The sequence below is a fragment of the Hipposideros armiger genome, unplaced genomic scaffold (assembly GCF_001890085.2).
Source record: "Hipposideros armiger isolate ML-2016 unplaced genomic scaffold, ASM189008v1 scaffold_60, whole genome shotgun sequence".
In the NCBI taxonomy this organism is placed as follows: domain Eukaryota; kingdom Metazoa; phylum Chordata; class Mammalia; order Chiroptera; family Hipposideridae; genus Hipposideros; species Hipposideros armiger.
The window spans coordinates 1,875,963-1,903,917 of NW_017731410.1; positions in this window are offsets into that span (position 1 = coordinate 1,875,963).

Genomic DNA, 27,955 nt, shown 5'->3' on the forward strand with positions numbered 1-27,955 from the left:
TGTTCCTGCTGCCACTGCTAGCAACATGTGAATAATGTATTGATAAATGTAGTTTTAAAATAATGAGTATTCTTTCTCTTCATATAAAATATGCCATACTCATTCCAAGAATATTCTTAAACTTAGTGGTATTCAACACATATATATTTTAGATATTAGAATGCTTTTTCCAATTTAGATAAGTCACTTTGTATTTATAAAATTTCCTTTAAGCATTTTGATAACAGTCATACTAATTTATGACTTTTGTTCTACATTTGAAGCCTACTTCATTACTTTATACATAGTATCTTTCAAATAAATGTAAATTATTTTATTTGTGTTCAATTGATGTAATTTTAATGGTTTTTAGTTTTCCATTTATACAATTTAAAAGCTAAGCAGCTACTGTGTATTGATTCACATTGTCTTTGCATATATATGCAAATGAGGAAATGGTATATATGTCAGTATGTGTGTGCATATATATGTATATATATGCATATGTATATATATGTATATGTGTATATATATTCATATATATATATATATATGAAGTGACAAAACAATTAATATTTATGAACATATTCACAATGATTCAACACAATAGTCAATCCCAGAAAACAAAATGTTTCTTTTATGCTCACCATGAGGCTTCTTGTTTATTCTTATTTTATCACTTGAGTCATTAATTCCGTTGGACATTCTTTTATTAATTGCCTTGAAAGACATTAGTTTCAAACATCCAGCAGGTGATCATAAGTTTAAATTTATGTCATCAAATGGCGTGTAGAACTGTTAGAAACATAAAATATGTCTTGATTTTCACTGGGTTGATGAAAATAGAGAAAAGCATTGAATCACTGAAGTTCTCTTATTTTGAGCTACCAGATTATCTTCTTTATGAAGCTTTGACAAAACATTTGCCGTATACTTTATTGATATTTCAGCATTTTCATTCCCCAGACCTGATGTCTTTAAGTGTGGTGGAGTATCATGCTCATTTTTATCCTCTGGTTAAATGAATTCTCCTATGGCAACTGGTAACTAGTATTCAAAGAGTGTTCCTATGCTGGATGGTAAATCATGAACTACTATTAACTGTTTTCTGTTTCATTTGATTTCTTCCTCCAACATCTGTTATTATTCCATTTATCATACTTAGAAATCAACATACCTAATTGTTTTTCCTCCTGCTTCTGGCATTTAATGAGCAATGGTGACACAGACTATTGCATTTGTAAAATATAGATTGCTGCATCACAAACATGTCCAAAATATGTCCTTGGTGTTGTACCAGACACAGTCCAAGCCTCTTCCAGATAGCCTTGGCCATGAGGAGCACTGGTCTTTGCCAGAATTGCCAATATTCTAATATTATCAATTGTTTCAGGTTCCCTGTGGGCAAGGACCACGCTTTGTCAAAAGCCTTCATCTCAGTCAACATCAACATCGTGGGAGCTGCACAAACTCCAGTGCAGGCAAGTTCAACCTTCTTTGTTCTTAAAGCGCTGACTTTCATTGCAGCTGCAGGCAGGGGTGGGAGATTGGAGAGTTGGGAGGTTGGAGTGGAGATTGGATTGGGGAGGATTAAAGGAGTAACACAACCCATACTTGCAAGACAGTTAATTTTGACCAATAGGGAGCAAGATACAAGAAGAAGGAGTGTTCAAAATTTTGAGGATTCCAGAAGGACTTTCTAAAAACATGTACATAATCTATTAATAGCAGCAGGTCTGTCTTCTTGTGGAACCCTGGGCAGCCTAGTAAGCGCTATATTTATTTGTGTTCCCTCCTTACCTATTCTCCATAAAGCCTTGGCATGTAAGCTTTGCTCCCATTTTTATGGAGAAGGCAGGCTAATACGTATACTCATATGTAGGATATTTTTAAAACAAGGAGCTCAACTGGCTATTACTTGATTTCTATAATTGCTGTACTCTTGTAAGATTGTAGACCAATGCCACTCATATCACTTTCTGAGGATGATTTCTACTGTCACACTTTATTAGATATATACATGGAGCAAGTAATGTTTATCTTTCATATAGCTAATAGGTGGTAGCACAGGGGTTTAAAGTAACAGAAGTTGGCAACCAATTAAATGTAGATGTAGAGTATAGGAGAGTAAACAGTTAAATACAGCACTGAAGTTTTCAATTCATGGGATTACAAAATGTTGGTTATACCAAAAACTTTGGCCAGAAAAGGATGATAACCTAGGAGACTCTGTATAGCCTAGAAGCCCCGTGAATCCTCATCATATTTTAATAATGTTTCCTGCTCTTGGGCAATTAGAAAGATAGAACTACCAAATTGTGATTGTAAACTCTTCTCAATTAACTCAGATTTCTTTGTCCCTTCCTTGAAATTCAGTGCTACCAATGGTGTAAGTCTTGCTATCAATGGAAATTGTAATTCACCTGTCTATTACCTTGTAAAAAAATTCATTTCAAAAACTGTCAGCTTGTTTATTAATATAGCTTCAGAAGGACAGAGAAAAACCAGCTCATTAAACTAGCCTAAAGAGCAGTCATTTCTGCCATCAGGGAAGTGACAACTGGTAAAAAGTCCGCTGCAGGCTCTTCTAAATAAATTTCTGATTGTGAGCAAAACTCTTATGGTTACCCATCTTCAAAAGTGGGGAATCTAGTCTGCTCAGATTTCTAAAAGAATTAATAGCCACAAGAGTTTATGACAAATGTTGACCTTAAACAAAAAGTCAACTAGATAGTATTTCTCCTACAAAAAAGTTTATTCAGGGGGAAAAGAGAGAATTCCAGCCTGGAACTTGGAGCCCTAGTGAGTCATATGCAAATGCTCTAACATAAACAGGAAGTTCTTTTATAGAAATTGAGAGGAATTTAGGTCTGTTACAACCGGAGTTCTTTCTGTTGGGCTTTGCAATAGATGTAGGCGTGAGAGCTCCCCCTACAGTGCCTCCTGATTCTAATCTTGGTTGGGGTCTTGTTTACTAAATTTTTTTTTTAAACATAAGAATGATAAAACCAGTAGGTTAGCACCTCAGTGTTGTATAAATTGTTTTGAGGAGTAGTAATTAAGTGGAAGTAGAACAAATCTTTTTGACTGGTCTCTAGATCTCTTGATATCCTAAAATGGCTGCCTTATTGTTTAGAGAATCACCTCTGATTTTTAGCAAGTACCATGGCAGATGATCAGTTCTATTTTGGACACAGTGAATTTGACTTATACAGTATAATATAATATAATCATTTTGTAAGCATACCACATAGTTATTATTATCACCATGAGACTGATGCTTACTGAGAACAATTGGTTTCAAATGATATAGATAATAAGTACCACTGAATCCTTACTTTTTTGTTAAGTATTTAAACTCATTAGCTGTTTAAATAATGGGTACAGATAATGGTCATCTAGTTATGATGCAAAAAGTCACTGAGTGTACCCTTTTAGTAATATGCAAAAGTGTAAACATAACACAAGCAATCCTTTTAATTGTATACTTGATATGAGCACATTGCTAAGTTCTTGTTCAAAAGCATAGTCCATGTGGCTTCATTATGTATTTATATAAAAAACTTATACATTTATCCTAATGCTACCATTTATCTGTGAAAACTATCTTCATTCAAATTCAACCACCATTAAAAATGTTTGCTAGGGAATTGTTTCCCTAGCAACAGTTACCATGAACAGTTCCTCCCTGTTCATTCAGCTCTTTTTTCCAATCTAACAATTGGCATAAATGTTCATGTATGGCAGTAAGGTCGAAATTCAAATTCAATACAGAATGACAAGCTCAAAGTGAAAATATAATCAGAATTAAATCAATGTTTATACCAACACATTGACTAGGGCAATTGAATAGACTATAAGACAAAGTTGTAAAAGCATGCAGATGTCATCTAGGGAAGTTGAAAATGACAAGAGAGGATTTGCAAATGCTGTCCTCCAGATCACTGTGGGTCCACTGCTGTAGAAAATAGAAAATGCCAGCTAAGTTTTGGGGGCTATCAGACTTTTCTGATTTTTCTGATGATAAAGAAATTAATTCTAAACAAAATATGTAGAAGAGCAAGAAAATATGCTCAAGAGATAGGAGGTCTGGCTCATGTACACTTTAAAAATATCAAAGGTTTTGATTTTCCTATTTAGCAGATTTCTTAAACACAACTAAAATGAGAACACAACTGCAAATCACTTTCGCTTTCCCAGTTTATGCACGCTCATAAAATATTAGGCTTTTAAAATGAAGTATATGAACATCTCCAAAAAAAAGCAAAATAATAGCAACAACTGAGTGCTTGTAAAATTATAGAATAAAAGAGGCAAAGCCAGGTCTTGATTACCACATTCAAGAGGAAAACTTAATGTGTCAGTTGTGCTGGTGTAATTCAATGGGTGCTAAATGTGACCACCAACTCAGACCCGTGTATCTTGAACATCAAACCAACTATTCATTTGTCTGTTATTGATCCATCCATTCATTCATTCAACACATATTTATTGAGCCTCTACTATGTGCCACACTGTACTAAGTGTAGGATCAAAGTGGTAAACATATCTGGAAAGAATAACACGTTGGTGAAAATAAAGATAGGTAATTGGAAGAAGCAGCTAATTGAAGCAGAGAGAAACTGCCCAGGAGCCAGACATCTGAGCTTCTATTCCTGTTACCATTTAAAGCCTGTGGGACATTGGACAAACATTAAATCTTTCCAGGTCTATCCTATTTACCTTAAAAATGACTATAAGAGGCACAAAAGAATATAAATTTTACATTCTCATGCAATGTTTTGTACAATGTAAAATGCTCCATACATGTAAGTGTAACCATTCCACTGCAAAACAGCATTCCCTGAGGTGCAGCTCCAAACAACCTTATCCCTTTCCTCCACTGCCCATTTGAACCTGCTCTGTCCAGCTGGTTCTTCTCCCCCTTGTTTGAAATCTAGAATAGGTCCCAAACTTTGCTTTACTCTCTCAGATAATGAAATGCTCTGGTAATTTTGTCAATAAGCTACTCATTTCTCTAAATTTAAAATGTCCAGTTTTCTAGGATAGGAAATTTTGCGCATGTCATTCAAATCCTGTCGTGAGAAAGAGGCTGTGATTAGATTCTTCTCTAGTCCATCCTGCCTTGGATCTGTTCTCCTTTTTTTACCTACACCCAAACCGTTGCCTTATTTTGCTTACTGAGTTATAACTGGGGAAGAAGAAGATAAGAACAAAAAGGTCCTAGTTGACAGTGCTGTTGTTGGGTTCTAGCATTGGTGCTCCAAGGACATTCAGCTCTGGAGTTTCCACATAGAAGGTGTTTGATGCATTCTTCAGGGAACCCTCATTTATGGAATCTCTGCATGACAGGATTCTTCTCTAGCAGTCCACCTGGTCCCTCCTCTCAGCAGCCTCTGGTTTTGATAGTTTAACCCACAAAGAAGCTCCCTGTTTGGGTCCCATAACCCCTCCTGTGTTTTCTTTTTTCTGCATGACTCAATTCTGCTCCACAGAAAACTTCATGCTTCCATGGCTGTAACAAACTCTAGGGATGTAAGTCATTCCCAACATGCTTTCTCTCATCTACCCACAGTCAGGCCAGCCTGCCACCACAGCCTTTGGTTAGATAGGATATTCACATTCAATGTGTCTGTCTTGTAGATTGTGTTGAACTTTACTAAAAATAGTGGTAGGTAATAACCTGGGTCCATAAGCTTACTAAAGTCTTAGTCACTTAACCAGTTCAAGAGTAACAATTTCAGTCAGCCCCTTATGTCGGAGTACCACAGATGGATTTGAAAATGTTTCTTCTAAAAATATAATCTGTCATTTTCAAAGTAAATGCATGCCACTGGATAATATTATTAAATGAAATACAGAATTTTGATGTTTTTAAGACAGCATTGTATAAGAAATACAATTACCCCTCATTGCTTGCCTGGTTGCACGCTGCTGCCAGGATTGAAAGATAGGAGCTTTCTTTCAAACTGGTGCGTGCTCACTGAAAAAACAAAACAAACAAACAAAAAAAGTGCCTAATTTCCAGTAGCAGTTTTGCTTGGCTTAACTATACATAAGAGCTGGAACAATAATGACATTGAAATCCAATATTGTACCACTAAAACCAAAGGCAGCCTTTTCTAATTGTAGGATGGATTCTGTGTTGTCAGCTCTCGTTTAATAAAGTGAAGGCATCGAGGCAGATTTTCCCTCTATCTCAAATGTTAATCTTAGTTCAGCTAAACCAGAAAAGCTAAAATGGATTTGATTCATGAAATAAAATCCACTGCTTTTGTAGAGCTTTCAAAAGGATTTTTAATATTAGTTTTTCAAAATTAAAAGTAGTTTCCTCTCTCTGATGCATATACAATAAACACCGTGCCATTTTTTATAAGACAACTAAAATTTGGACATTCATCACTATATTTTAGGGTGCCATTTATAGAACATAAGTAAGTATGTGAAAAAAGCAAGAAGTTCTATGATTCTTTCATATAAAATATAATAAATAGATATAATCTCACTGTATGAGTACCAACCAAAAAGATGAGTGTTTCATGTGGTCTCAGATTATCAAAAGATGTTCTTTAAATTACGTTCTGTCTTTTTAAATAATAAAAACAGTATTATTTTATTCAGATAGAAGGATGACAGTAAATGTATCCTAGACACATTTTTTTTTTAAAGTTAAATTTTTACATAGGCCTGGATGTCTTAGTCTGACTGTATGTGTTGTAGATTAGCAGAAATTAGACATGAAAACTCTAGTTGTTGTCTTGTTCCCCCATCAGCATTAACACTCCACAATGATATACTGTGTATTACATAAAATGTGATTGGGTACAGTCCATGTAAAGTGACTAAATATAGGCAGTCTTCCGAATTTCCCTTGTAAGATTATATTCTAACTGAGAAATCTGCTTGCCATAATAACATGCTTCCCAAATTACCCTGGGGTTGAAATATAGCTCAAGTGTATTTTAAAAAGGAGTCATCATTTTTCGACAGACAGGTATTTACTGATCTGATTTTGTACTCTAAAAATTAATCTAAACCTGGAGGTCATCTCACTTTACCTCCAAAGTATGGCTAAATTAGAAACACTTTTGCCTTTAATTTTTTTCTCCCAAGTATATGAAATCATGATCACAAGCCCACTTATAGTAATAAGGAATTATAAGGCAAGAACCGTAATAGGTAATAAATGTCCCAGCACTGCCTGTGCAATTTATGAAATCAAAGTGAAAGGGAGTGTGACCTGTGTGATAATCAACATCTCAGAAGATCAGGACCTAGACATTTCATAGCATCCCGTCAGTTTATTTCCCTGTGCTCAAGTCTATTGTATTGCAACTGAAGAAAAAAGGAAGAAAAAGTCACAGACACATCTAAATAATCTTGAATAAGTTAACCAAACAACCTTAGTAGAGTAATTTCAACAGGAAAATTGACACTTTTTTTTCCAAATTAAGATTATGTTTGTGTGATTCCTTAGAAACCTTGCTGTTCTAGATCACAGTTATTACTAATAGAACATTCTAAGGAATCACAGATAAATAAGACCATCTCTGTCCTCAAGACACTCACAGACTTAGTGGAAGATACAAATGCATAAAGAAGCAATTATAGGCAAAGTGGTGAATTCTATCAGAGAAAGAGAATGTGCTGTGACATATATGAAGAAGCCAGCCCTTAAAAAGCAACTTTTTTGCTATTAGGATGAAACTATATAGCTGATTTTATAAAAATTACAGAATATGTAATACAAAGGCAATTGATAAAATATCAATTTATTCTGAGCAAGTATCAAATTAACTAAACAATCCAGAATGCAAATAAGACTTTTCATAATTGGAAACCTGTTTTCAAATGTCTGTTTTGTGGCTTTTTAATAGACATTCAAAAACATAATGGAAAGTTCATATTAAAATCAACAGTTTGAATTTAAACAATTCATAAATAAATCAAAAAAGAAAAAGAAAAAGCAGAAAAAGAATCAGCATCATTTTGCCTGGCTCAAACCTTGGGTCACAAAGAACTACCTGGAGAAATCAGAGCCTCCATAGTACTCTCTGATATATGATGATTCAACAGAAAAGTCAACACAAAACAATATGTATGAAACACCCAATAATAGAAATGTATTATAATTGGTTGGCCCGTGTGTTCCTATGCTTTGTTTTTGGTTTTGTTTTTTGGGGATTTAAACACCTATCTACTGGCAGATGAAGTAAAAAGAAAAATGAATAAAAGCATTTAAGACTGGCCGAGTGGCTCAATTGGTTAAGAGCTCACTCAAGAGTGCTAGCTCTGAGCAACAGCAGTTCGAGTCCCGGCCCGAGCTGAGCTGCCGCTGAGCTGCCAACAGGCAGGATGGCTCAGCTAAAAAAAAAAGCATTTAGCCAAACAAAATAATGACAAAACATCATCATAGAAAGAAAAACACTTTAATCTCTATTTATGATAAAAATGAGTCAGCATAATGATCTGGAGGTTAGTATAGATATATTCTGTATATGTGACTATATAGATAGATGATAGATGATAGATAGATGATAGATAGATAGATAGATATGACATTTTTTACTCTAATGTGAATTGGTAAATGTGAAAGCTCTTCGCAAACTATAAGGTACTATGTAACATGAGCTTATAATCATCAACTTTTATGCAAAATGGTTTTGCTAGAGTAACAAAGTCTTCTTAAATAATTGTCTTCCTACTCCAGAACCAAAAAAAATATAGAACAGTAGACCTGAGTCCTAAAGAAAGGAAAATAAAAAGGTGTGCGTGGGGGAGTGAGGGGTGGTGAGCAAAAGACAAGCATCCATTTGGTACTTTCCTCATGGATGGGAACAACTAACTTAGATCTAACACAGAGCCCATTGGTTCTGTTGGAAAGTCTTTCTGACCTTGGCCTATAATAGATTTGTTCAATTTGAGTCAGGCAGAGCAGAAGGGCACTGATCCTACCCACAGGCATAGGAGGCCTCCCCTTCAGTCACAATACAGAAATTTGACTGAAAGCCAGTGAGGCCTTTACCGTATTACCCAGGAATAAAGATCCAGAATCAATAAAGAAGTTCTACATGCATAGCATTTTCCGTGGTCCTAGAATTCCTACTTGAGGTAATTTCCTTTAGCAAATGATACCAATCTGTCACCAGTTTCATACGGAGCTCTCCTTTATGCTTATTACACTTTTCTTTATTAAAAGCATTTGAACGTATTACTCCCTGATAAATAAGTCCTCCCTAAATTTGCATATGTTAGTGCAAATTTAGCAAGCATATCACTCACACTGTCATGTTGAATTTAACCTGCCACTTTGTAAAAGAAGAAGGAATGACATTACACCTAAGTAAAGTCTGTGGTTATCCCCAAAATGAGATGACCCCTCAGAAAAAAGTAATGTCATTCTGAAAAGCTGCATAATTCTGAGCACATCACTGAAGACTGATTTTTGTACTTAAAGCTAAGAGGAAAAGAAAAAAGAAAAACTTGGTGGTACCAATCTCACTACCTTGATGAGGTACAGCTGTTGCTCAAAGAAAATGATTCACAGTATTTTTTCTGTTGAAACTCTTACCAATACATATTTTGTAGAAATATAAACTTTGACTTGTAAACAAGCTTTAAAGAGGTTGAGTTGATAGTGAACCGTAGTTTTCTAGATGTCTTTTATTTAGTCTTCCCAAATACTGCAGTGAGTTATCTTTTCTAGCCCCTCCCACCCCTGCTGTGGATTTGCTCTTAATTCTCTTAGATGCTGAATAAATTACTGTTTACAGATGCTTCATTGAGACTTGAAGGAGAATTGAATACAATTGTTCTTGTCCACACAAAACTCAGGATCTAGAAAGTAGGATTACAATGTTTACATACTCAACTAGATGCTCAGCACACTGCAGTATCATACTGAATTCAGTTGAAAGGGAAGACATGTAACTGATGCCTAGATAGATTGATAAATAGATAGATAGATATAGATATATTTGCATATGTTAGTATGAAAATATATATATAAATTTGCTTATGTATGTGTGTGTGTGTATATATATATATATATATTTTTTTTAACCTAGGCAGCTCAGGATGAGACATATCAAAGCGTCCTCCTGAAAGATAGGGAGAGGCCACAGACATTTGTTTCTGTTGAAAGTATCTGGTGACAAATTCATCAAATTGGGAATAAAATTATATAAAGAAAAACATCATGATTTAAGCAACTTTGAAAAAATAAACAGAAACCACAGAGCTGTATGAAAACCTGACAGGACATAATAAGTTAGAAAATCTCTATGGATGAATGATTTTAATGATTCAGCTTGTCATATTGTCCAAAAAAGTGAAACTTACCCTAGAGAAAATCAAAACACTTAACAGTTATTCAGTTCCTATGATGGAGCACTTATCAATATTCACTGGTAAAAGTAAAAGGAATTGTCTATTCTGAAATAATCCATCTGTCCTTTTGCTTTATTTGAGCATGCAAATATTCATTACATAACAGAAACTGGTAAGCAGCCTTGAGTTTTAATAAGCTTAGGATTTTCCAAAACTCCAATTTTGTTCAGATCTCAGTAGATAAAATTCTGATCAGGATATATTTTTTATTATTTATTTATTTATTTATTTATTTATTTAAAATATTTTTATTGGGGAATTGGAACAGCGCTGGGGAATTGAGGGAAGGGGAACAGACAAATTGCTGTCCTTTTGTTCTTCAGTCTAGTTGTGGAGGACGTTGCTTCTTCACTGGCCCAAGTTGGCACCATCATTGCGCTCTTCCCGGGCGAGGCAGATCAGTCGCCGGCTTCTGGACGGCCGCTCACAGCGGCTGCTGGCTGCTCACGCTGGCTGCTCACGCTGGCTGCTGGCTACACACAGTAGCCCATGGCAACCCACTGCCACAGGGGCTGCAGCCTACACCATCGCCAGCGACTCACGGCAGCCCAGCTCCAGGTTGAGTTGTTGTTCAGCATCTTAGCTGTAGAGGGCAGTGTCACTGGCCCTCATGTGTAGGATCTGAACTGGGGCCCTCTGGCGTCCCAAGCCAGCTCTTAACCACTGCGCCACTCGGCCAGCCCATCTGATCAGGATATATTTTAAAGAGCAAAGCAACCACATGTCCATACCATAAAAGTCAAACTAACCAACAAACAAAACAAAACAAAAATCTATCAGTGGGAGTTTTAAATATCACAATGAAATTATTTGTCATCTTTTCCAGCCCCATTTTTTTTTTCAATTCAATTATCAATTCACTTCATTGTAGGTGGAGAAACTGGGCATTTAGGAGAAACGTGTTTCAGGACAAGCTGTTTTTTTCCTATGTCAGAAGCAGATTGGAAGCTTTTCATGCTTGATGAACATTCTGGGCTCTTTGAAGGAAAGAAGTGGGTGTGCAGAGCATGGGGCCGGCATGTGCTTCGCTCACATACATACACCTGTTCCAGTGTTTGATGATGGCCCGGCCCACAATTCACTTCTTCATCTTTGTCAACCTCAGAGCCTCTTTTCTTCTCCAGTGACCTGAGGCTGATACTACAAAAGGAGACAATTCCACAGCAAGGTCACAGGCCCTTTGCTACCGAAAATAACACCCTGCTAAAATTTGATAGCTAGGAAACTAAAAGGTAATGTTTGTATTGGGTTTTTATGTAGGACATCTTAAAAAGTAAGACAACGGAAGCATGGTTAATTCGAATTCTTATCTGCTAATCCAAGGAACGCAGCCAGGGATCAGGCAGAAGAGAAAAGAAATATAATTACAGAGTTCATGGATCCAGCAAGCAGTAGCAGAATCTCTGACTCAGAACACTGGACCTGCCTCTCTAGCTTCCATTAACCCCGTCAGCACTCCAGATCCCTGCTCCTTGAACAGCACCCAGCTCTCGGTAGTCAAGGTCTGTCCTTTGTTCTCATATGCCTATCCCTTTCTGTCTTTACAAAGAGTCCCACGTTGCTTTCTACTGCATTGACACACATGCTGCTGCTGCCAAGTTTATTGATAGTGGTATTAAAAAATGAAATTTAAATTCCAAGTATTTAAATACATCCAGATATAAATATATATATATTTAAAAGGGGCTTGGAAAAAGGCCCGTTGATAGCTACTTTGTTGATACAATTTCAAAAAGTAGGGGAAGGGCTTCCTGATTAGAAACAGTCAAATACTATTGATGGCCTCATAGTTTTCCAGATGTAAACATTTTCTGATTTGTACCATTCTTTCCAATGTCCTTTCGTGTAGTCTATTTAATATTATTGTACTGCTACGGCTTTTGCCTCCTGCTTCTAAAGATACTGTGCAGATACAGAAAATGATAAATCACTTCTAATTATTTTATATCTGTTAAACACGCAGAAGATTTGGTAATCTTTAGGTAATCTAAAGGAAGGCACAGAGGAATTGCAACTACAATACAGTGCACATATTTATTGAGTATTAATTATGTGCCAGGAGCTATGCTAAATCCTTTCCATGTATTATTGCATTTAATCTTTCCAGTGACCCCATAAAAGAGGTAGAATGACTATTACAATTTTACAAATGGGAAACAGGTTTAGGGAGGTTCAAGAGCATACCAAATTTCTCATACCTGGAAAAGTGAAGAGTCCTATTTGGCATGTACCTAGTCTGAAAACTTTGAATAGTGTACAATCCAAAATAGAATGTGTGTACCTCTTTTCCATTTCTTCCCTCGCTGTTTTGCCAAAATATGCCTCCAAAATATTTCTTTTTGCACCAGCTTCTGTCAAACTCTGGAAAAGATCAAATAACAGAGTAACAAATATCATCAAAGAATAACAACAGGTCATCTGGCCATGTTTTTTTGTTTTGGGAACAGCAAAGCCCTTGTCAGCAAAATGATTTCAGATGGTTGCGAAAGCAGCCAGACACCTTAAAAATCAAGTACAGACACAGATAAAAACGTGTACTTATTGGGGAAGTGGGAGGGTAGGGGACGTGAAGAGCAACCCAGCAGTAAAATTTAATAATTTACACCTACTAAGAACACAGCCCACAGATCCTACCAAGAGGTCCTTCACTAATGTGGGTGGTCTTTATCAACCAGATTAGGAGCTCCTTGAGAGCAAAAAGGAGGTTTTGTACATGGCTGGACTCTGTATCCCCACTAATGCCCAGTATTTATTGAATTAGAGCAAATAATCAGGTAAGATTCTTGTTAAATTCTAAATTGTGTCGGGGACGTCCAGTTAGCTCAGTTGGTTAGAGCATGGTGCTGATAACACTAAGGTTGCCAGTTCCATCCCCAAACGGGCCACTGTGAGCTGCACCCTCCTTAAAAACAAACAAACAAACAAACAAAGTTCTAAATAGTGTTGTAAAGTCTCAGGTGATGCATAGCATAACATTCTCCCCATAATTTTTATGTAATAACAAGATATTTCAGCTGGGAGAAAGTGGAGATATCATGCAGCTTAACCTTCCCATAATACTTTTCCTAAATGTAAATCTTAAAATGCTCTTTTTTTCAGCAAGAAGACTACTTTTGCCGTTTTTAGGATTTTTAAAACTTACATGGATTAATAGGAAACCTGTCAATTAGGTATTCCTTTACACAAGGAGCTGCGATCAGCACATTTAAATCAAGGAAGTGGAAGTAGGGTGACCAGTTGACACTGTTTACTCAGGATTTTCCTGGTTTTAGGACTGGAAGTCCCTATATCAGCAAACCCCTCAGTCCTGAGCAAACAAGGATGGTTGATCACCCCCAAAAAATTAAAAAAAAAACATTCTATAAAATCAGAGCAAATTCAATTGGAGGAACTAATCAGATAGTAAATAGTTTATGAGCCCCCCAATCATTTCTTAAGATTTTGCCTTTTGTTTATTTCTTTGTTTGTATGAGAACTAGTGGATTTTCTAATCTTAAAACCTCTGCCATCTGTAGGCAAAATAAATTCACACCAAAATCAAATATTTATATGCTCAGTTGAAAGGAACTTGGTAAGTTAAAGTTTGAAAGCAAGCTGGCTTCATGCAAACAGTATATTCTAGGCCAGAGAACAAACATATCTGATTAAACAAGAAAGCATGATTTTAATTAAGCAAGAGAAAACTCAAAGAAGGTGCTTAATACAGTAGTTTTCAGACTGGAGAGCTATGAAAAGCTACTCATCCCTGGGCCCTATCCCCAGAGATTCTGAGTCCATTGTTCTGGGATGGGGCCCAGGATGGGTATTTTTACATAGTTCTCCAGGTAAATTTAATATTTACTTTGTATATTCCCTTGAAATACTGTATTCTTGCAGAAAATTTAAATTTAACAAAGAAAAATATAACCAGATTTGAAATGAGCCTTTTGGTTAATAATTGATTAACAATTTATCTTTGCATATATTATAAAAATGAAGAAATGTCTACATGTGTTTACATATACTTAGGTCTTCTTTTTAACTCTCTTGATAGAGAGAGTTACATGTTAATGTATTACTTAGGTGATAATAATATCTAATAGAGACAATGCTTCCATTCCAGGTGTTTTGCAAAGCATAGACTATGACTTATCTATGTATACCCATGCATGCGTGAATGAAACAATGCATCAGAATTGATTTTTTAATCAGATAAAGAAAGGGAACAAATTATCATCATTAAAATCCTTCCCTGTAATGAAACCCAAGGATGTGTATAAAGAGAAATAGTCATTGGGAATCGGAAATAGGATATGAAGACAATGACCTCTTAAATGCTGTTTTTAAATTTCTTCAGGTCAATAATGGCCAAATGTTCTAATAACTGATTTCTCAGTGACCCATGTCAGTTGACTGGATAATGTGAGCCTTATCCTAGTAAAAATAAAATCAATATTTTAGGGACAAAATTTCATGAATGGGTACCTCTGATGTATTTAAAAAAAAACATATTGTGAAATTCTTGTTTACATTCTAAATTATTCCTACTTTAAGTTGAAAACACATCAGCTCTAGAAAGTAGTATAAAAATATACATTGATAATAAGAGGTTGTTTGAATCGACTTGTTCAGTAAGAAATACACACATAGTAGCATAGAAACTTAGGACTTTAGAGACTTAAATAAGAGTGGTAAACTGCAAATGTGTTCAGTGTAAATGGTGAAAGAAAAACAAAAATTCAAGCCAAATTTGAACTAAGAAATTGAAAGCAAAATGGGATTCTATTATAATGAGTAGATCAGGGACAGGAATAGGAATTTTAAGTCTTATTCCAGGTTTTCTTAGGCAATTCATTTTGCTGCCTGAGACCTGATTTAACATTTGAAATACCAACTTAAAAAATAAAAAAACAAACACAAAACTTGCTCTTAGTATTGTCTACAATAGTTTAGGTCAATAAGCTAATTAGAACAAGTCTACTCATTTGATTATCGTATTGACCAATCAACTTAAAATCAAGACTCTGAAACCATAAGATAAATTTACAAATGTGAGAAGCCATTCCTTAGTACTGTTTATCATCATGAAAACAACTGAAAAAACACATGTCCTTCCATGATAGATCCATCACAATATCTTCATACAAAGACCATTCAATAATATGGGGGTCTAAAATGACAAGTGCTTTTCAAACAAAATACCTTTTCAAAAAGAACACCCAAAACTTGTGTTCTTATTATTGGAAAAAAATATATATTTCAATAGAAAACATTTCCAAATGATAACCATTTGTTTCCATCTTTGCAGCTGAAATAAATATTTGGTCCCATGTTATTAAAATGTCCAAATGCCCTGCAAATATTTCCAACTACTGGTTGCTCTGTCATCAGATAGAAATTGTCCAGCTGCTTCTGCAGTTTGTGAGCTGCAAACATAAACGTTGGCAATTATGTACAATCTATGGGTTTATTTAGAATTTGCTTCATCTCTTTAACCTGACCCCACTAGTCCATCAGCCAGAAAATGAGACAAGAAAGATAATATACAAATAGAGACAAGGAGAGAGAAAAAGAGAGAATGACAAAGAGTTCAGTGCACTTAATTAAATACAATTAATGCTTAAAAATCTCTTTAGCTGTACATTCACCCTAACTCAAATATATTAAATCAAACATACTTATTTTGTAGAATTTCTTCTTCAAAGAAAACCAAAGGAAATATTTATATATGTAAAATAAAATCATAATTGGTGATTTCAAAAAATATAGCCAGTGAAAATTGTGAATATTTAGAAATTAATTGACAATTTGTACCCAAATGCTTGCTTTGAAAGCAGACATTAACCAGATAAATTAGACAGGGATTTTAGCACTAAAAAGAGATTCAATTTCTCTTCTTTTCACTTAAAGATCCATTTCAAGACTCAAAACGCATGAAAATGTATCATGAATCAACATTGTGGTTAGTAAAAATGTATATGGGCTGGTCAAGCCTATGTATATATTTCTTTGGCACATTTTGTACTGAATCAATAATCATTTAAACCATTAAAACAGTTTATGAAACATTATAAGTTGATTCTCAATAAAATTATACCATCTATGAGTGCAGAGTAAGGGATATAAAATAAATACAATATCATCTTGTATTTATTATAAATAGTTCTCTAATCCTAGAAAGATAACCCTTCATATCATATTTCACATGTATAACTTACATGTTACAGAAAGATGAACTAGAATCTTGTGACATGTAAAATATGTGCAATGAAAATATGAAGAACTTAGAAAAAACAAGTCAAATGATCAAAAATTGGTTTCAACTTATTTTCAAGGTCAAGTTTCACACACCCAATGAAAAAAAACATAGGAACTACGACTCTGTCCAGGCTGAAAAGAGAGAAAAGAAGATTGCCTTTATAGGATTATTTGGGGGAGGGAGCCTTGGAAAGTCATCTAATCTTTAAGAATTTGGCCAATGTGGCAGACTATATGCAGAGTTCATTAGAAAACCATCCCATACACTTTCCTACAAAGTTTACACTTTAGTACTTCTTAAAATGATGTAATGATTTGCCATATGCCTTTTTTGCCCAGAGAGACTAAACAGCTTGAGGTTAGTGATCTTATGGATGATGAGGAGGAGAAAAAGAGCTAAAGGGAAATGAGAGTTTTTTTTAAAAAATGTGGAATACTTATAAAAAATCATCTATATCTTTGTCACCATATTTCCTAAAACATGCTATGAGGTTAAGAAAAAATGAAGTATCGGGGAAGGAGAAAACCCAATGTCTAGTAACAAGGTAATGATTATATTATTAAACGGTTTATTAGATGGAGTATTTTGGACTTCGTTAAAAATTAAGACATATAAAAATAAGCTTGAAAGAAAGTTTGGTGAAAAAATACATTCATAAATTCATTTTGACTACAGCTATTACATACTATACACAAATATATACATGCACACACATATATGCATACATATGATTACAGTATGATATAATAATAGGTGAATTGCTTTCTTCCTGTAATTTAAGTTGTTTCAAAACTAATTATGTTTTTCTCAAAAATAAAAACTTGTGAATACCCAAGTTACCATTTTTAGAAAAAAATAAACACTAAGAAGGAACTCTTGGGGCAAAATAGAACATGAAACAGTAAACAGACAGCCCATATTCCTGTTCCATTTGAAGAAGTAAGTTCTAGAAGCAAGGTGAAGCAAGAGGCTATTCAAATTATTGGTTAAAGAATTGGTCTAGGATGCAGACTTAAGAAACTATAAACTGATTTTAGCCATTATTGTCTGCATTAGTTAGTTTTATTCAACATTTCCAAGTTCACTATTGCTCAAAATATCACATGACATTGTACATTCCACTAATAGGAAACCTTGTCAGGTTTCTTCTCTTATCAGTCCACCCTCCATCTGAGTTACAATTTCATGCCAAGATGCTGACTCAGCAGAAATGCCATGCATAGTGGCATGGTGACTCCTACCCCTAACTATGAAACGCTTTTCATTTATATTCATTCAGGGAAGCACTCCACAGGCATCAAACCATGTACCCAGATCTCAGTTTGTTATTTGATTATCTAACTTAATCCCATTAGACACCGATCTTTTAAATAGCACAAAAACTGCTGATCAAAATGCCTCTGCAAACAGTGAAAATCCCCTATGTGAGGAGTATTACATTTCACAATTAGCCTTAGTAAAAGTGGTGTTTACATTTATTTAAATATTAATTGGCGACAGTTTCAAGTGAAAATGAAAAGACTTAAGTGTCTTAAGAAAATAAATTCTTAAAAGACACAGTGAGACAGTGAGATGATCTGTCATTTTTTTTTTTCACATTCAGAAATCTGGGAATTCTCTAGTAGCACTTTCTTTGTAAAGGGCCAGATTGTTTAGTCTCTTCAGAAACCTAAATTTAAAGTCTGTTCCCACTTTATAGGGGTACCTGTCTTCTTTTTGTCACAAAACATGCATTTTTTTGATGGGATGCATACCGTATATAGTGGTGTGCCCACTATAATAAAATGCATCGGCAGAAAATAAAATATATATTCATGTCTAGGAATTCAAATGATCTTCAGAAAAAAGGAACTCACATATATAAGGAAAGGTTATACGAATACTTTTTGAGTAAAACAAAAAAACAGATGAAAATCAATTGATATGTAAAAAAATCATGAAATCATATGCAGAAATGATGTTCAACAATGGAATGATTATGAACTACTCAGTAAAACATTTATCTAGAGAAAATATCTTCTTAGGAGACTGACTTTAATAGTGTACCAGACCAAAGTCAGAAAAGCCCCACCACAAACGCATCCGCATCACATTATCTCCTCATGCCTCCATTTCCTCATCAGCTAAATGGATCTAATGAGAGATCTCATTAGATCTTTCAACTCACAAGGAGTTTAGGGAAAGTATCATATTAATATTATGATGTAAGTGCAGTTGTGGAAAGCAAAGCTCTGTAAATGCTCGACAGCTTCTTTTTTAAAATCTACATTATATTCTCTACCAAAATGATCAAGAAACACAATAAAAGGAAAATTTTAAAAGCACACTTCTACATAAAAGGTTTGCACAAAAGATAATAGGATCTTTTTTTTTTGAAAAACAAATAATACAAATATGAAAAGTTCCTGGAATCAAAATAGTTTATCAACAAATGGTATGAAGTAGTCACAATACTGATTAATTTTTCCATGTAAATTAGTAAATACTAAGAAACAGTCTCCTGAAAAGACAAACCCAATTTTAAGTTCTGACCCAGTAGTTCAGGCGCTATTTTATGGGGGAAGGAAAGGAAAGGCAGCTGGTGCTAATTTGAAATCAGATACTAAGTTGAATAATAAGTATTTTCCTCTCTTGCCCTTACCTACCATTTCTATTTTTTTGATGTTTGTCTTAGTTTGTACTTAAGCAATTGAAAATTTAATTGCTTAACATTTATTGTGCGCCTATTGTACTGAGCTCCGAGCTAGGTATTTGAACTAATAGGTAGAGTGAGATATAGTCCCTGACTTTGAGAGTTCACAACTCATTGGAGAACACCAGCATGTGAATTCTACACAAAAAAAGAGGAGTGCAAATTGACACCTACATTTTGGAAGTGATTTGTCTTTTCTTCTAAAGTTGAACAGGAATTCATTCTACCACCGAATAATTACACCCCTAGATATATGCCCTAAAGTAATTCTTGTACATGTTCATTCATGGAATGCTCAAAAGTGCTCAGAGCAGCAAAAAATTAAAAACTGGGAAAGACCCAAGCATTCATTTTTAAGGGAATATATAAATGAATGTGAAATAGTCTCTCAATGGAATACAATACAGTTGGGAAAATAAATTACCCTCTTCCCAAAGACCAGATACCATGGTAGAATATTAGAAATACAGCATTGAGTGGGCAAAACTGGATGAAGACTATATATAGTATGATAACATTTTAATGAAATTCAAAAGCAAGAATATATATGCATCACTTTCTTAAAGATACATACACACCTAGTGACCTTATTTTAAAATGCAAAAGAAACATGAACCCTAAATTCAGCACAGTGATTACATATAATGAGAGGCAGAATGGTGGCAATGGGGAAGTGCATTTGGATAGCTTCAGTGAAATTGTCATAATCTAGTTCATAAGTTGTTTGGAGAATAGTTTAATTTATTATTATGCTTCTTCATTTCTTTTGTGTTAAGAATATTTTTGTTTGCATCAAATTTCTCAAAATAAAAATTAGATAGTTGAAAGAAGACTTCCAATGTCATGAAATTGCACTAATTCTGCCAGGAAGTGTTAGGGAAAGAAGCCAGGACATTTCAACAGTGCTAGAAGGAAACATTGATTTCCCAGGAAGAGGAAGGAAAACCAAAAAGTAAAAGAAAAAGAAAAAAAAGGAAACAGCATGAGCAAGGGCCCAAAGATGTAAAATTGCAGTGTCTTGATAAGTGAGAGGCATGTGTTGGGGCTGAAGCACAGGGCATTTTGGGAGAAGAGACAGAAGACGCATGGCTTCTGTGGTGCCTTATATGCCCCAAAAAGAAGAAGTTTATCTTTAAGCAATGGAATTACACTGGTGTTTTGTAAAGCAGATAAGTTATAAGATCATAATTGTTTTAGAAGGATGACAGTGGTGGCAGAACTGTGCGAAAGAATTAGTAGAGGAAAGACAGTGACAGCAATTAAGTGATGCAATAGTCTAGTGACACAAGGTGAAGGTGTCAAAAAAGGTTTTAGCAATAGAAGAGAAGAGATCGGCTTAAAATTATGGTATACCTCAAAAAATCTGAATTTTTTTTTAAAAAGATATTTAAGGAGTGGAGTTGGTGATTAAACAGATGTGTGATGATAGGAATACTTAAGAGCCACAGACAACCCTAAATTTGATACTTCATAGGTTGATGGATGATGAAGCTTTCAAGTAATTAACATGAGAGAAGAAGATGTGTTGGCAGGGAAGATAAATTCAGTTTGGGACTTGTGGGGGTTGCGAAGGTTTGGGAGATCTTTATGGGAATGTTGGTAGACGTTTGAAAATACAGTAGCAAATTGGTAAAAGAAATTCAAATTTCTGCACCCTAATTCGTAGTTATGACCAAGGAATCAAATGAAGTCCTTTATAGAGACAGTAGAGAGAAAGACTTGAAGAGTGCCAAAGATGAATAAAACACTAGATAGGAGAAATAGAAAGAGATTTAAAAAAATCAAAACAGATGTGGTTGACAGGATTAGACTCCAAAGCCAGAGGACCATGGTTCATAATATTCCTCTCCCATCCTCAGACAAGCTGCCTAACTCCTGTCTGCTTCAGTTTTCCCAACTGTAGAATGGAAATAAGATAGGAACTGTATTTACTTCATAGGACTGCTGTGTGAATATATGTAAAATGTCTGGTATGTATATTTATCCATTCAGCGATTTATTAAGCATGTACTGTAGACTAGGCTGCTAGTCCTGGTTAGGCAGGACTGTCATTCTCTGTTACCTGAGAAGTAATTGCACATGTGTTGTGATTTGAAGATCCTGAGAGAGCATTTTTCCACCACCACCATGCTCCCAAAACCACCTAATACATCTCCCATGTATTGATTAAAATCACAAACCCTCTTGACTGCTGGCAAAACTTGTAATCCTTAATACTAAGTAAATTTTAAAATATAAATTATGGGAAGTGTAACACAGTAGCTTAAATTTATAACAGCGTGAGTAAAGGACTAAACTTTTACCATTTCCTAAGAATGTATGTTGAATGGCATCTGGAGTAGAGTGAGAAAACCAGCCAGGGAGAGTCCCTGGAAAGATGAAGCTGGAGTGAACATTCAGCTCCCTGTTTTGCATTGACCTAGTTCCTCCTGACCTAAAAGTTTTGGTGATCAATGATTTTCATCATAACAAGGAGTCACTCCACTATTGAACCTCAGTTTCCTCCTCTGTGGATAAGGTGATAAAATCCACAAAATGTATTTAGCATGGTGCCAGTCATATAAAACGTGTTCAGTAAATGGTGTCTATATCTATCTATGCTTCAGGCTATACAAAAACTCCTGCAGCTCACAATAGTCCTATCCCATTGTCTACCACTGATGTGATGTGTAATTGTCAAGACACGCTATGCAGATGACTTATGAAAGTATATTTCTGTGTGGGGTACAGAGGAGATTATCAGTATAAAATAATAATAGTAATAATAATAATAACAGTAGTAGTAGTAATAATATCTACTGTGTGCCACATAATATGCTATCACATTTCAGGCAATACTTAGCATAAGTAATTAGTCTATGGATTTCCTTTTTCATTACCAAATATTACTACCTAGCTTGGGATAAGGATATAGTTATTAATGAACAGTAAGATTGTTCTAAAATTTTGTAAAACTACCAAGTAAAAAATTAAATCCGTAATAGAATAAATATGTGAGAAATTCATCATTTCGTTAGCATCACCATGGACAGCTACACAGGGTACCATTGTTACAAAGAGAGTACACTTCAGTACAACACTCTCCTTTTCCCGTCTTTATTTCCTTCTGTCTCTCTTGAAAGTACTAGTCGCTGACTGTAAAATTCATGTTTTTCAGAAAGGCAAAAATAATTGACATCTTCAGATATTTTTGCAACTCCCTTTCTATTTAGCAATAATTTCAATCCCACGATTTGAAACCTATCGAATTGCATGCTTGATATTTTTAAGGTGAACCATTTTATAATAAAATGAATGGACAATTTTTCAAATTGCTAAATAATAAAAATTTGAAATTCAAAAAAGGTGTGTAAAAAAGGAATGATAAGGAAAACAGAGGAACAAAAGTTCCTCTTTTGGTGCCAATTAAGATTGAATTTTTCTTTAAGGAGGAACTCAACAGAGAGAAGCATACAGCGTACTTCAAATTATTATCATTAGACCAGTCATTTAATGCACCTAAACAAAGTTTGCCTAAAATCGTATGTTGTTTCTCAGTCAAAAGACTTTTTTTATTTTTAGTGCCAAAATTTTGTTAAAATTTTTTATTCATTCTCCTAAAAATCCACAATCATTTTATAATAGACGCATGCTGATGTCTTACGTACAATTGGATGAAATTTTTTCAGGATGACATATGATAATGACAGGAACATAGAATAAATGAAGGAGAAAACCATTTTATTCTAGTTTTAATTGAATTTGATAAGAGTGAAACAAAGAAAACCATGGCCTTTCAGATGCTTTTCCTGCTTTTGACGTCTTAAATTACCTGCTTCAGGTAACATTACGTGTGTTGTTTTTTTTTCTAAATATTGTTCACATTCAGTTTGTTTTTATTTGTCTGGTATTTATTTTCATTTCATATTTAGAATAGAGAAGGAATATTTGATTTTACAACAGAACAGATTACTCACCACTGACCAGGAGACATTGCCCACAGCACAGGATTTATGTACAGTCTTTTGCTGCCCTCTTTTGGCATAAATAAGTGAACGGTACCACTTTTGAGTCTATGAATTTTACTATTGTCTGTTTCCTACCATTGCCATGTTGCTTAGGAAACAAAGGGCTAGAACTTAATCATCAAATGCCCTATTATTTAAAAATTGGAGATTTATTTTAATTTTATGAATGCAAAAAAAATGTTATTTAGCAAAGAATTATTTAACAGCATACTGAATAAAAGTATAATTGCAGTGAATACAACAAATTCAGGTTCCATGATAACCCTACAAATTACAATAGTAATGTTATAATATTTGGGGTTTCACGGAGCCTTATAAATAGTTACAGTTATTTAAGTGGAAATTTTCAGTATAAAATGAAATGGTAATGGATTTAATTATAAAAAATACTAGGAGAGCTTTCAATCTATCACAATTTTTAGAAAGCACTGAAGAATTTATTTTAGTTTCTAATGTATTTACAACCATTTTGGCAATAATTCTGGAACTTGCAAGTAATATTCCTATCATTCACAGGTAGGATGCAAATGTTTAGTGAATCTGTAGAGGTTTTTTTTTAAGTAGGTAATTTCAAGCAAAGCTTAGGTCTGATCCTACCATTTATCACCATTCCCCTCTTCCACCAGGAAAACTGCCAACAAAAATGTATGATCCCAAATATTAAACTTCAGTAATAATAAGTGTAAATTACATCTGGTACCAAACAAACAAAAACAAATCAACAAAATTAAACATATACATATGCTTCTGCTGAGATAAACAAGGATGTTGAAATCTGGTTCTGTTCCTCAGCAGCATGAGCATCTCTGAAGGAAATGTGTCTCAAAGATATGATAAAATAAATGACTGCACATAATAATTCTAGTTAGGAAAAATCTAATATCTGAGGATACAAGAATACAACCCCAACAAACAGAATTCAAAACAATAGCAAAAAAACCGATTAAGTCGATTAGTCCCTAAGGTAGCCAAAATTCTCATGAAAAAGAAGAACCATTGTTTGCCTGAGAAAAAGTTGCTTTAGAGCATATAAAAAAATGGAGTTTTAGAAAATCTTATTCATAACATTAAATTCTTTCATTCTGGAAGACAAATTACTGAGAGCAGCTTCCTGTGTGGACAAAAGCCTTGCTGTAATCATTCTTATAAAGGGAAAATTTCAAAACTCTTGGCTATAATGTAACACATCAAGAGCTTGGGTTAATAATTTCAGATGTTCGCAGGCATTAAAATATTTTAGTATACAACTTTATGTAATTAAAGATAATAAATATAATATCTGTGCAATAGGTAGAATCTTATAATCAGCAGTCTTCCTTCCTTTTTAGGTATTTTTGCAACCCTACTCATTCTTATTCCATGATATTTTGATGCCTAAATCAAAACACATGTTAACTGAATTAATATTAACAATTATAAATATATCATCCTTCAAACCCCCTATCTTACTTTAAAATGCATAAATTTCAATTCAGTTATTATTACTCAAAAGTGACAAGTTATTTCAACACAAGTGACAAGCAAAAGTTATTAACCGTTTGACAAAGATTACACTACTGGAAGTCAGCAAACTTTCTGGATAACCTTTGGGCTGAGAGGCCATCACGGCAATGCAGTAGAAATGAAGCTACATTATGTGATCTCGTTGTAGGAGTCAAAATATCCAGGTGCAACTAACCATATTGGATATTGTAGAGTAAGCCTTGATCTATAGATAAGTAATTTGTTTGGTTTAGAGTAAGAAAATTAAATAGACTTTGTCTAGACAGAATGACCTCATTGCATACAGTTGCTCCTGCAGAAGCCAGAATCTAATGAAAACTCCAAATTACTTTATTAAATAAGTGTCTTTAGTTATGCATATGTGTTGCTTTCTACTGAGGCTCTGGCAATTCTACTGTGGCAGTAGAAAATTTCATACATCATTAAAAATTATAGAAAAATCCTAGAATATGAACATAACAAATTGTATAGAATTTACCACACTCTTATTTATTCCTTTTTTGTAGTTTTTGATTTCTATTTTAATTTACTACTATCAATGAATGACCACGAAGTCTTATAGGACCCTACAAACTAAATCTGGTGATTTCAGGACATATTGTATAATCGTTACACAAATAAGAATTGGGAAAAGTAAGGACATAAGAAAAATCCCAATTTGCTTTTGTCTGTCTCTAATATGGTGAGTGTAGGTTGCTTTGTTTTAAGTTTAATTTAGTTCTTTTGTTGTTGTTCTTTTGATTATGGTTTGCTAGTTTGGAGAAATGGAATATTTAATTGAAGAAAATATAGGAAATAATGTGGATGAAGCTTGAGAGTTAGGATTGAAACTCTTTCTTGATGGCCTAAAGTGTCAATAACATAACTGTCAAGAGAAGTTAGCAATTCCAAGGGAGATACACAGGCAGCAAAACTAAACTTTATATTTGGACCATTCCTGTTATCTTTCTATATAACCAATATTTACTGATTCATGTCACAATGGGAGGATTGCACACTTGAAAGTCAAGTTAAAGTGCTGACAATTATTTAGGCTACTTTAAAATACAAACAAACACAGCAATGAACATATGGTCGTGATGAAAAATTTAAGGAAGAAATAATAATGACTGTGACTATGGGAGCTCTGACAAAAATACACTGGTGTAAGTAAATGTCTTGTGATTTTATAAATTATATAGATTAGCAGGTATCCTGTTTATGAAGTGATGGCAGATTCTTAGAGCAACTAAGTTTTCACTGCTTCCTAGTTTGTAAACTAAGGACAAAATCTGAAATATCGCTGGCGAGATAGATGCACAAGGTCTCTTCATTTAAAAACAAAAATTTCTGCTGATTTTGCTACTTCCAGCAAAGCCGAAATGTCTGTGGTGATCAGCATTTCAGCATTCTTCAATACTATAGCTACTTAGGATTTTTTTTTCCCAGTTATTGGCCGCCGCCTACAATCAATTCTTATTGTCAATGGGAAGTCAAACTTGCAACACGTCCATCTTTCAAGGCTTGACATAAAAACCCATTTCTGACTGTATCAGTTCCTCTTCTGTGTGAGACTGCTGGTGTGGTGGGGAAGAAAAGTGCAGAGACAGGAGGCCAGAAAACGAGCTGAGGGTGAGGTGGGAAAAGGCTGTCTCCTACCAGTTCACGTGCACGGTGTCAGAGGAAATACCAGGGTCTCCCCTAAAGGAAATATATGAATGACAGAAATGAGATAAATATTATATACCCTGATTACCACACCAATATGCACATAAACTTGCCAAAATTTACCTCCTTTCCTGTGAGAACTTAGGTTCCCCATCTTGGGGTATCAGATTGATTACAGAAGTTCATGATGGAAGGAGGGTTTTTTTGCGGGAAGAATGGGTATTTGAAAGAGAGGTTATAATGCATGGAGGACAGCGTTGTAGACACACACACACACACACACACACACACACACACACACACAAAGAGGAGTAAAGGCAAAAAGGAGCCCATGGAGTTCACCATATGAAAAAGGTAAGGTGACAGTCCTCCTAGCACCAGTATGGGCCAGCGGTGTCCATGGGTCAGAAAAGAGGTAAAAAATACCAGGCTTTTAGAGACACTCTTTATCCTGCATGGTGCCCAGGAAGATGGACCGGCAGCTTTATTGCACAGAACATATTTTGTCCAGGCAATAGCTGACCACCAGCATCTGACAGGAACTCTTACTCACTATACAAAGAGCATTATCCCCTTGTTTCTGGCTAAGGAAACCCCAGTTTAATTTGTGTGATGATATAATCAACCTCAAGGATCAATCATGTTCAGTGGTCCTATCCCTTTTGCCTAAGAGATTTGGGCAGGGGTGTGTGTATAACCCAATTGTCGTCAGTTAAAGAGAGGTTTGAGAATTTCAGAAATTTGAGAGAGCTTAAGAGAAAGTTGGCTGGGTGTACAAGGATAATAGATGCAATGAAGAATAAATTCTTTTTTTCACATTTTACCTTCATTCTTTTGTTTTCTACTTAAGATGCTGCTGCTGTAGGAAAGTATAAAGCTTAGAGCTCTGGCTACCACTGTGACCAAGAGTGAAGCTGTGATGTGATCCATTGAGTAGGAAAGAGTAGAATGATACAAAGTACCTGGATCATTGTACCATGACTGAGCTGTGGCACATCTTATACCACCAGACCTCTTGTTAATTACAATAATTAAATGCTGTTATTGTCTAAGCTGTTGTTGTTAGAGCATTCTGTTACCTGAAACAAAATTTAATCCTTACAGTTACATAACAGTGGCGCTGGAAGTTTAGGGAAAGTAACATAAGTAATTGTTGTGAATGGGGATAGTTGTGAATAGTTGGGCAAAGGGCAAGGTTGTTGCAAGCCAACTCCTCAGCAATAAATTGACAGAATTTGGGTGTGTTCTTTTTAATGAGTCTGGAATATTACCATCTAACACAAGCTTACGTCTGTGTTTGGAAAACCTGTGGACATAGACTCTGTCATAAGCAAAGTAGCAGTGACCGGACATGAGGAGGCCCAGATATAAGATGAAATCTGCTGCCCTCATAAGGAAGCCTGCCCTTATCTACTGATATAGGTTGCTCTAGAGATGAAGTCAGTAAGGTGTTGCTCAGGCCAAGGTTGGGTGAACTAAAATTTCTCAGATCAAAGGATT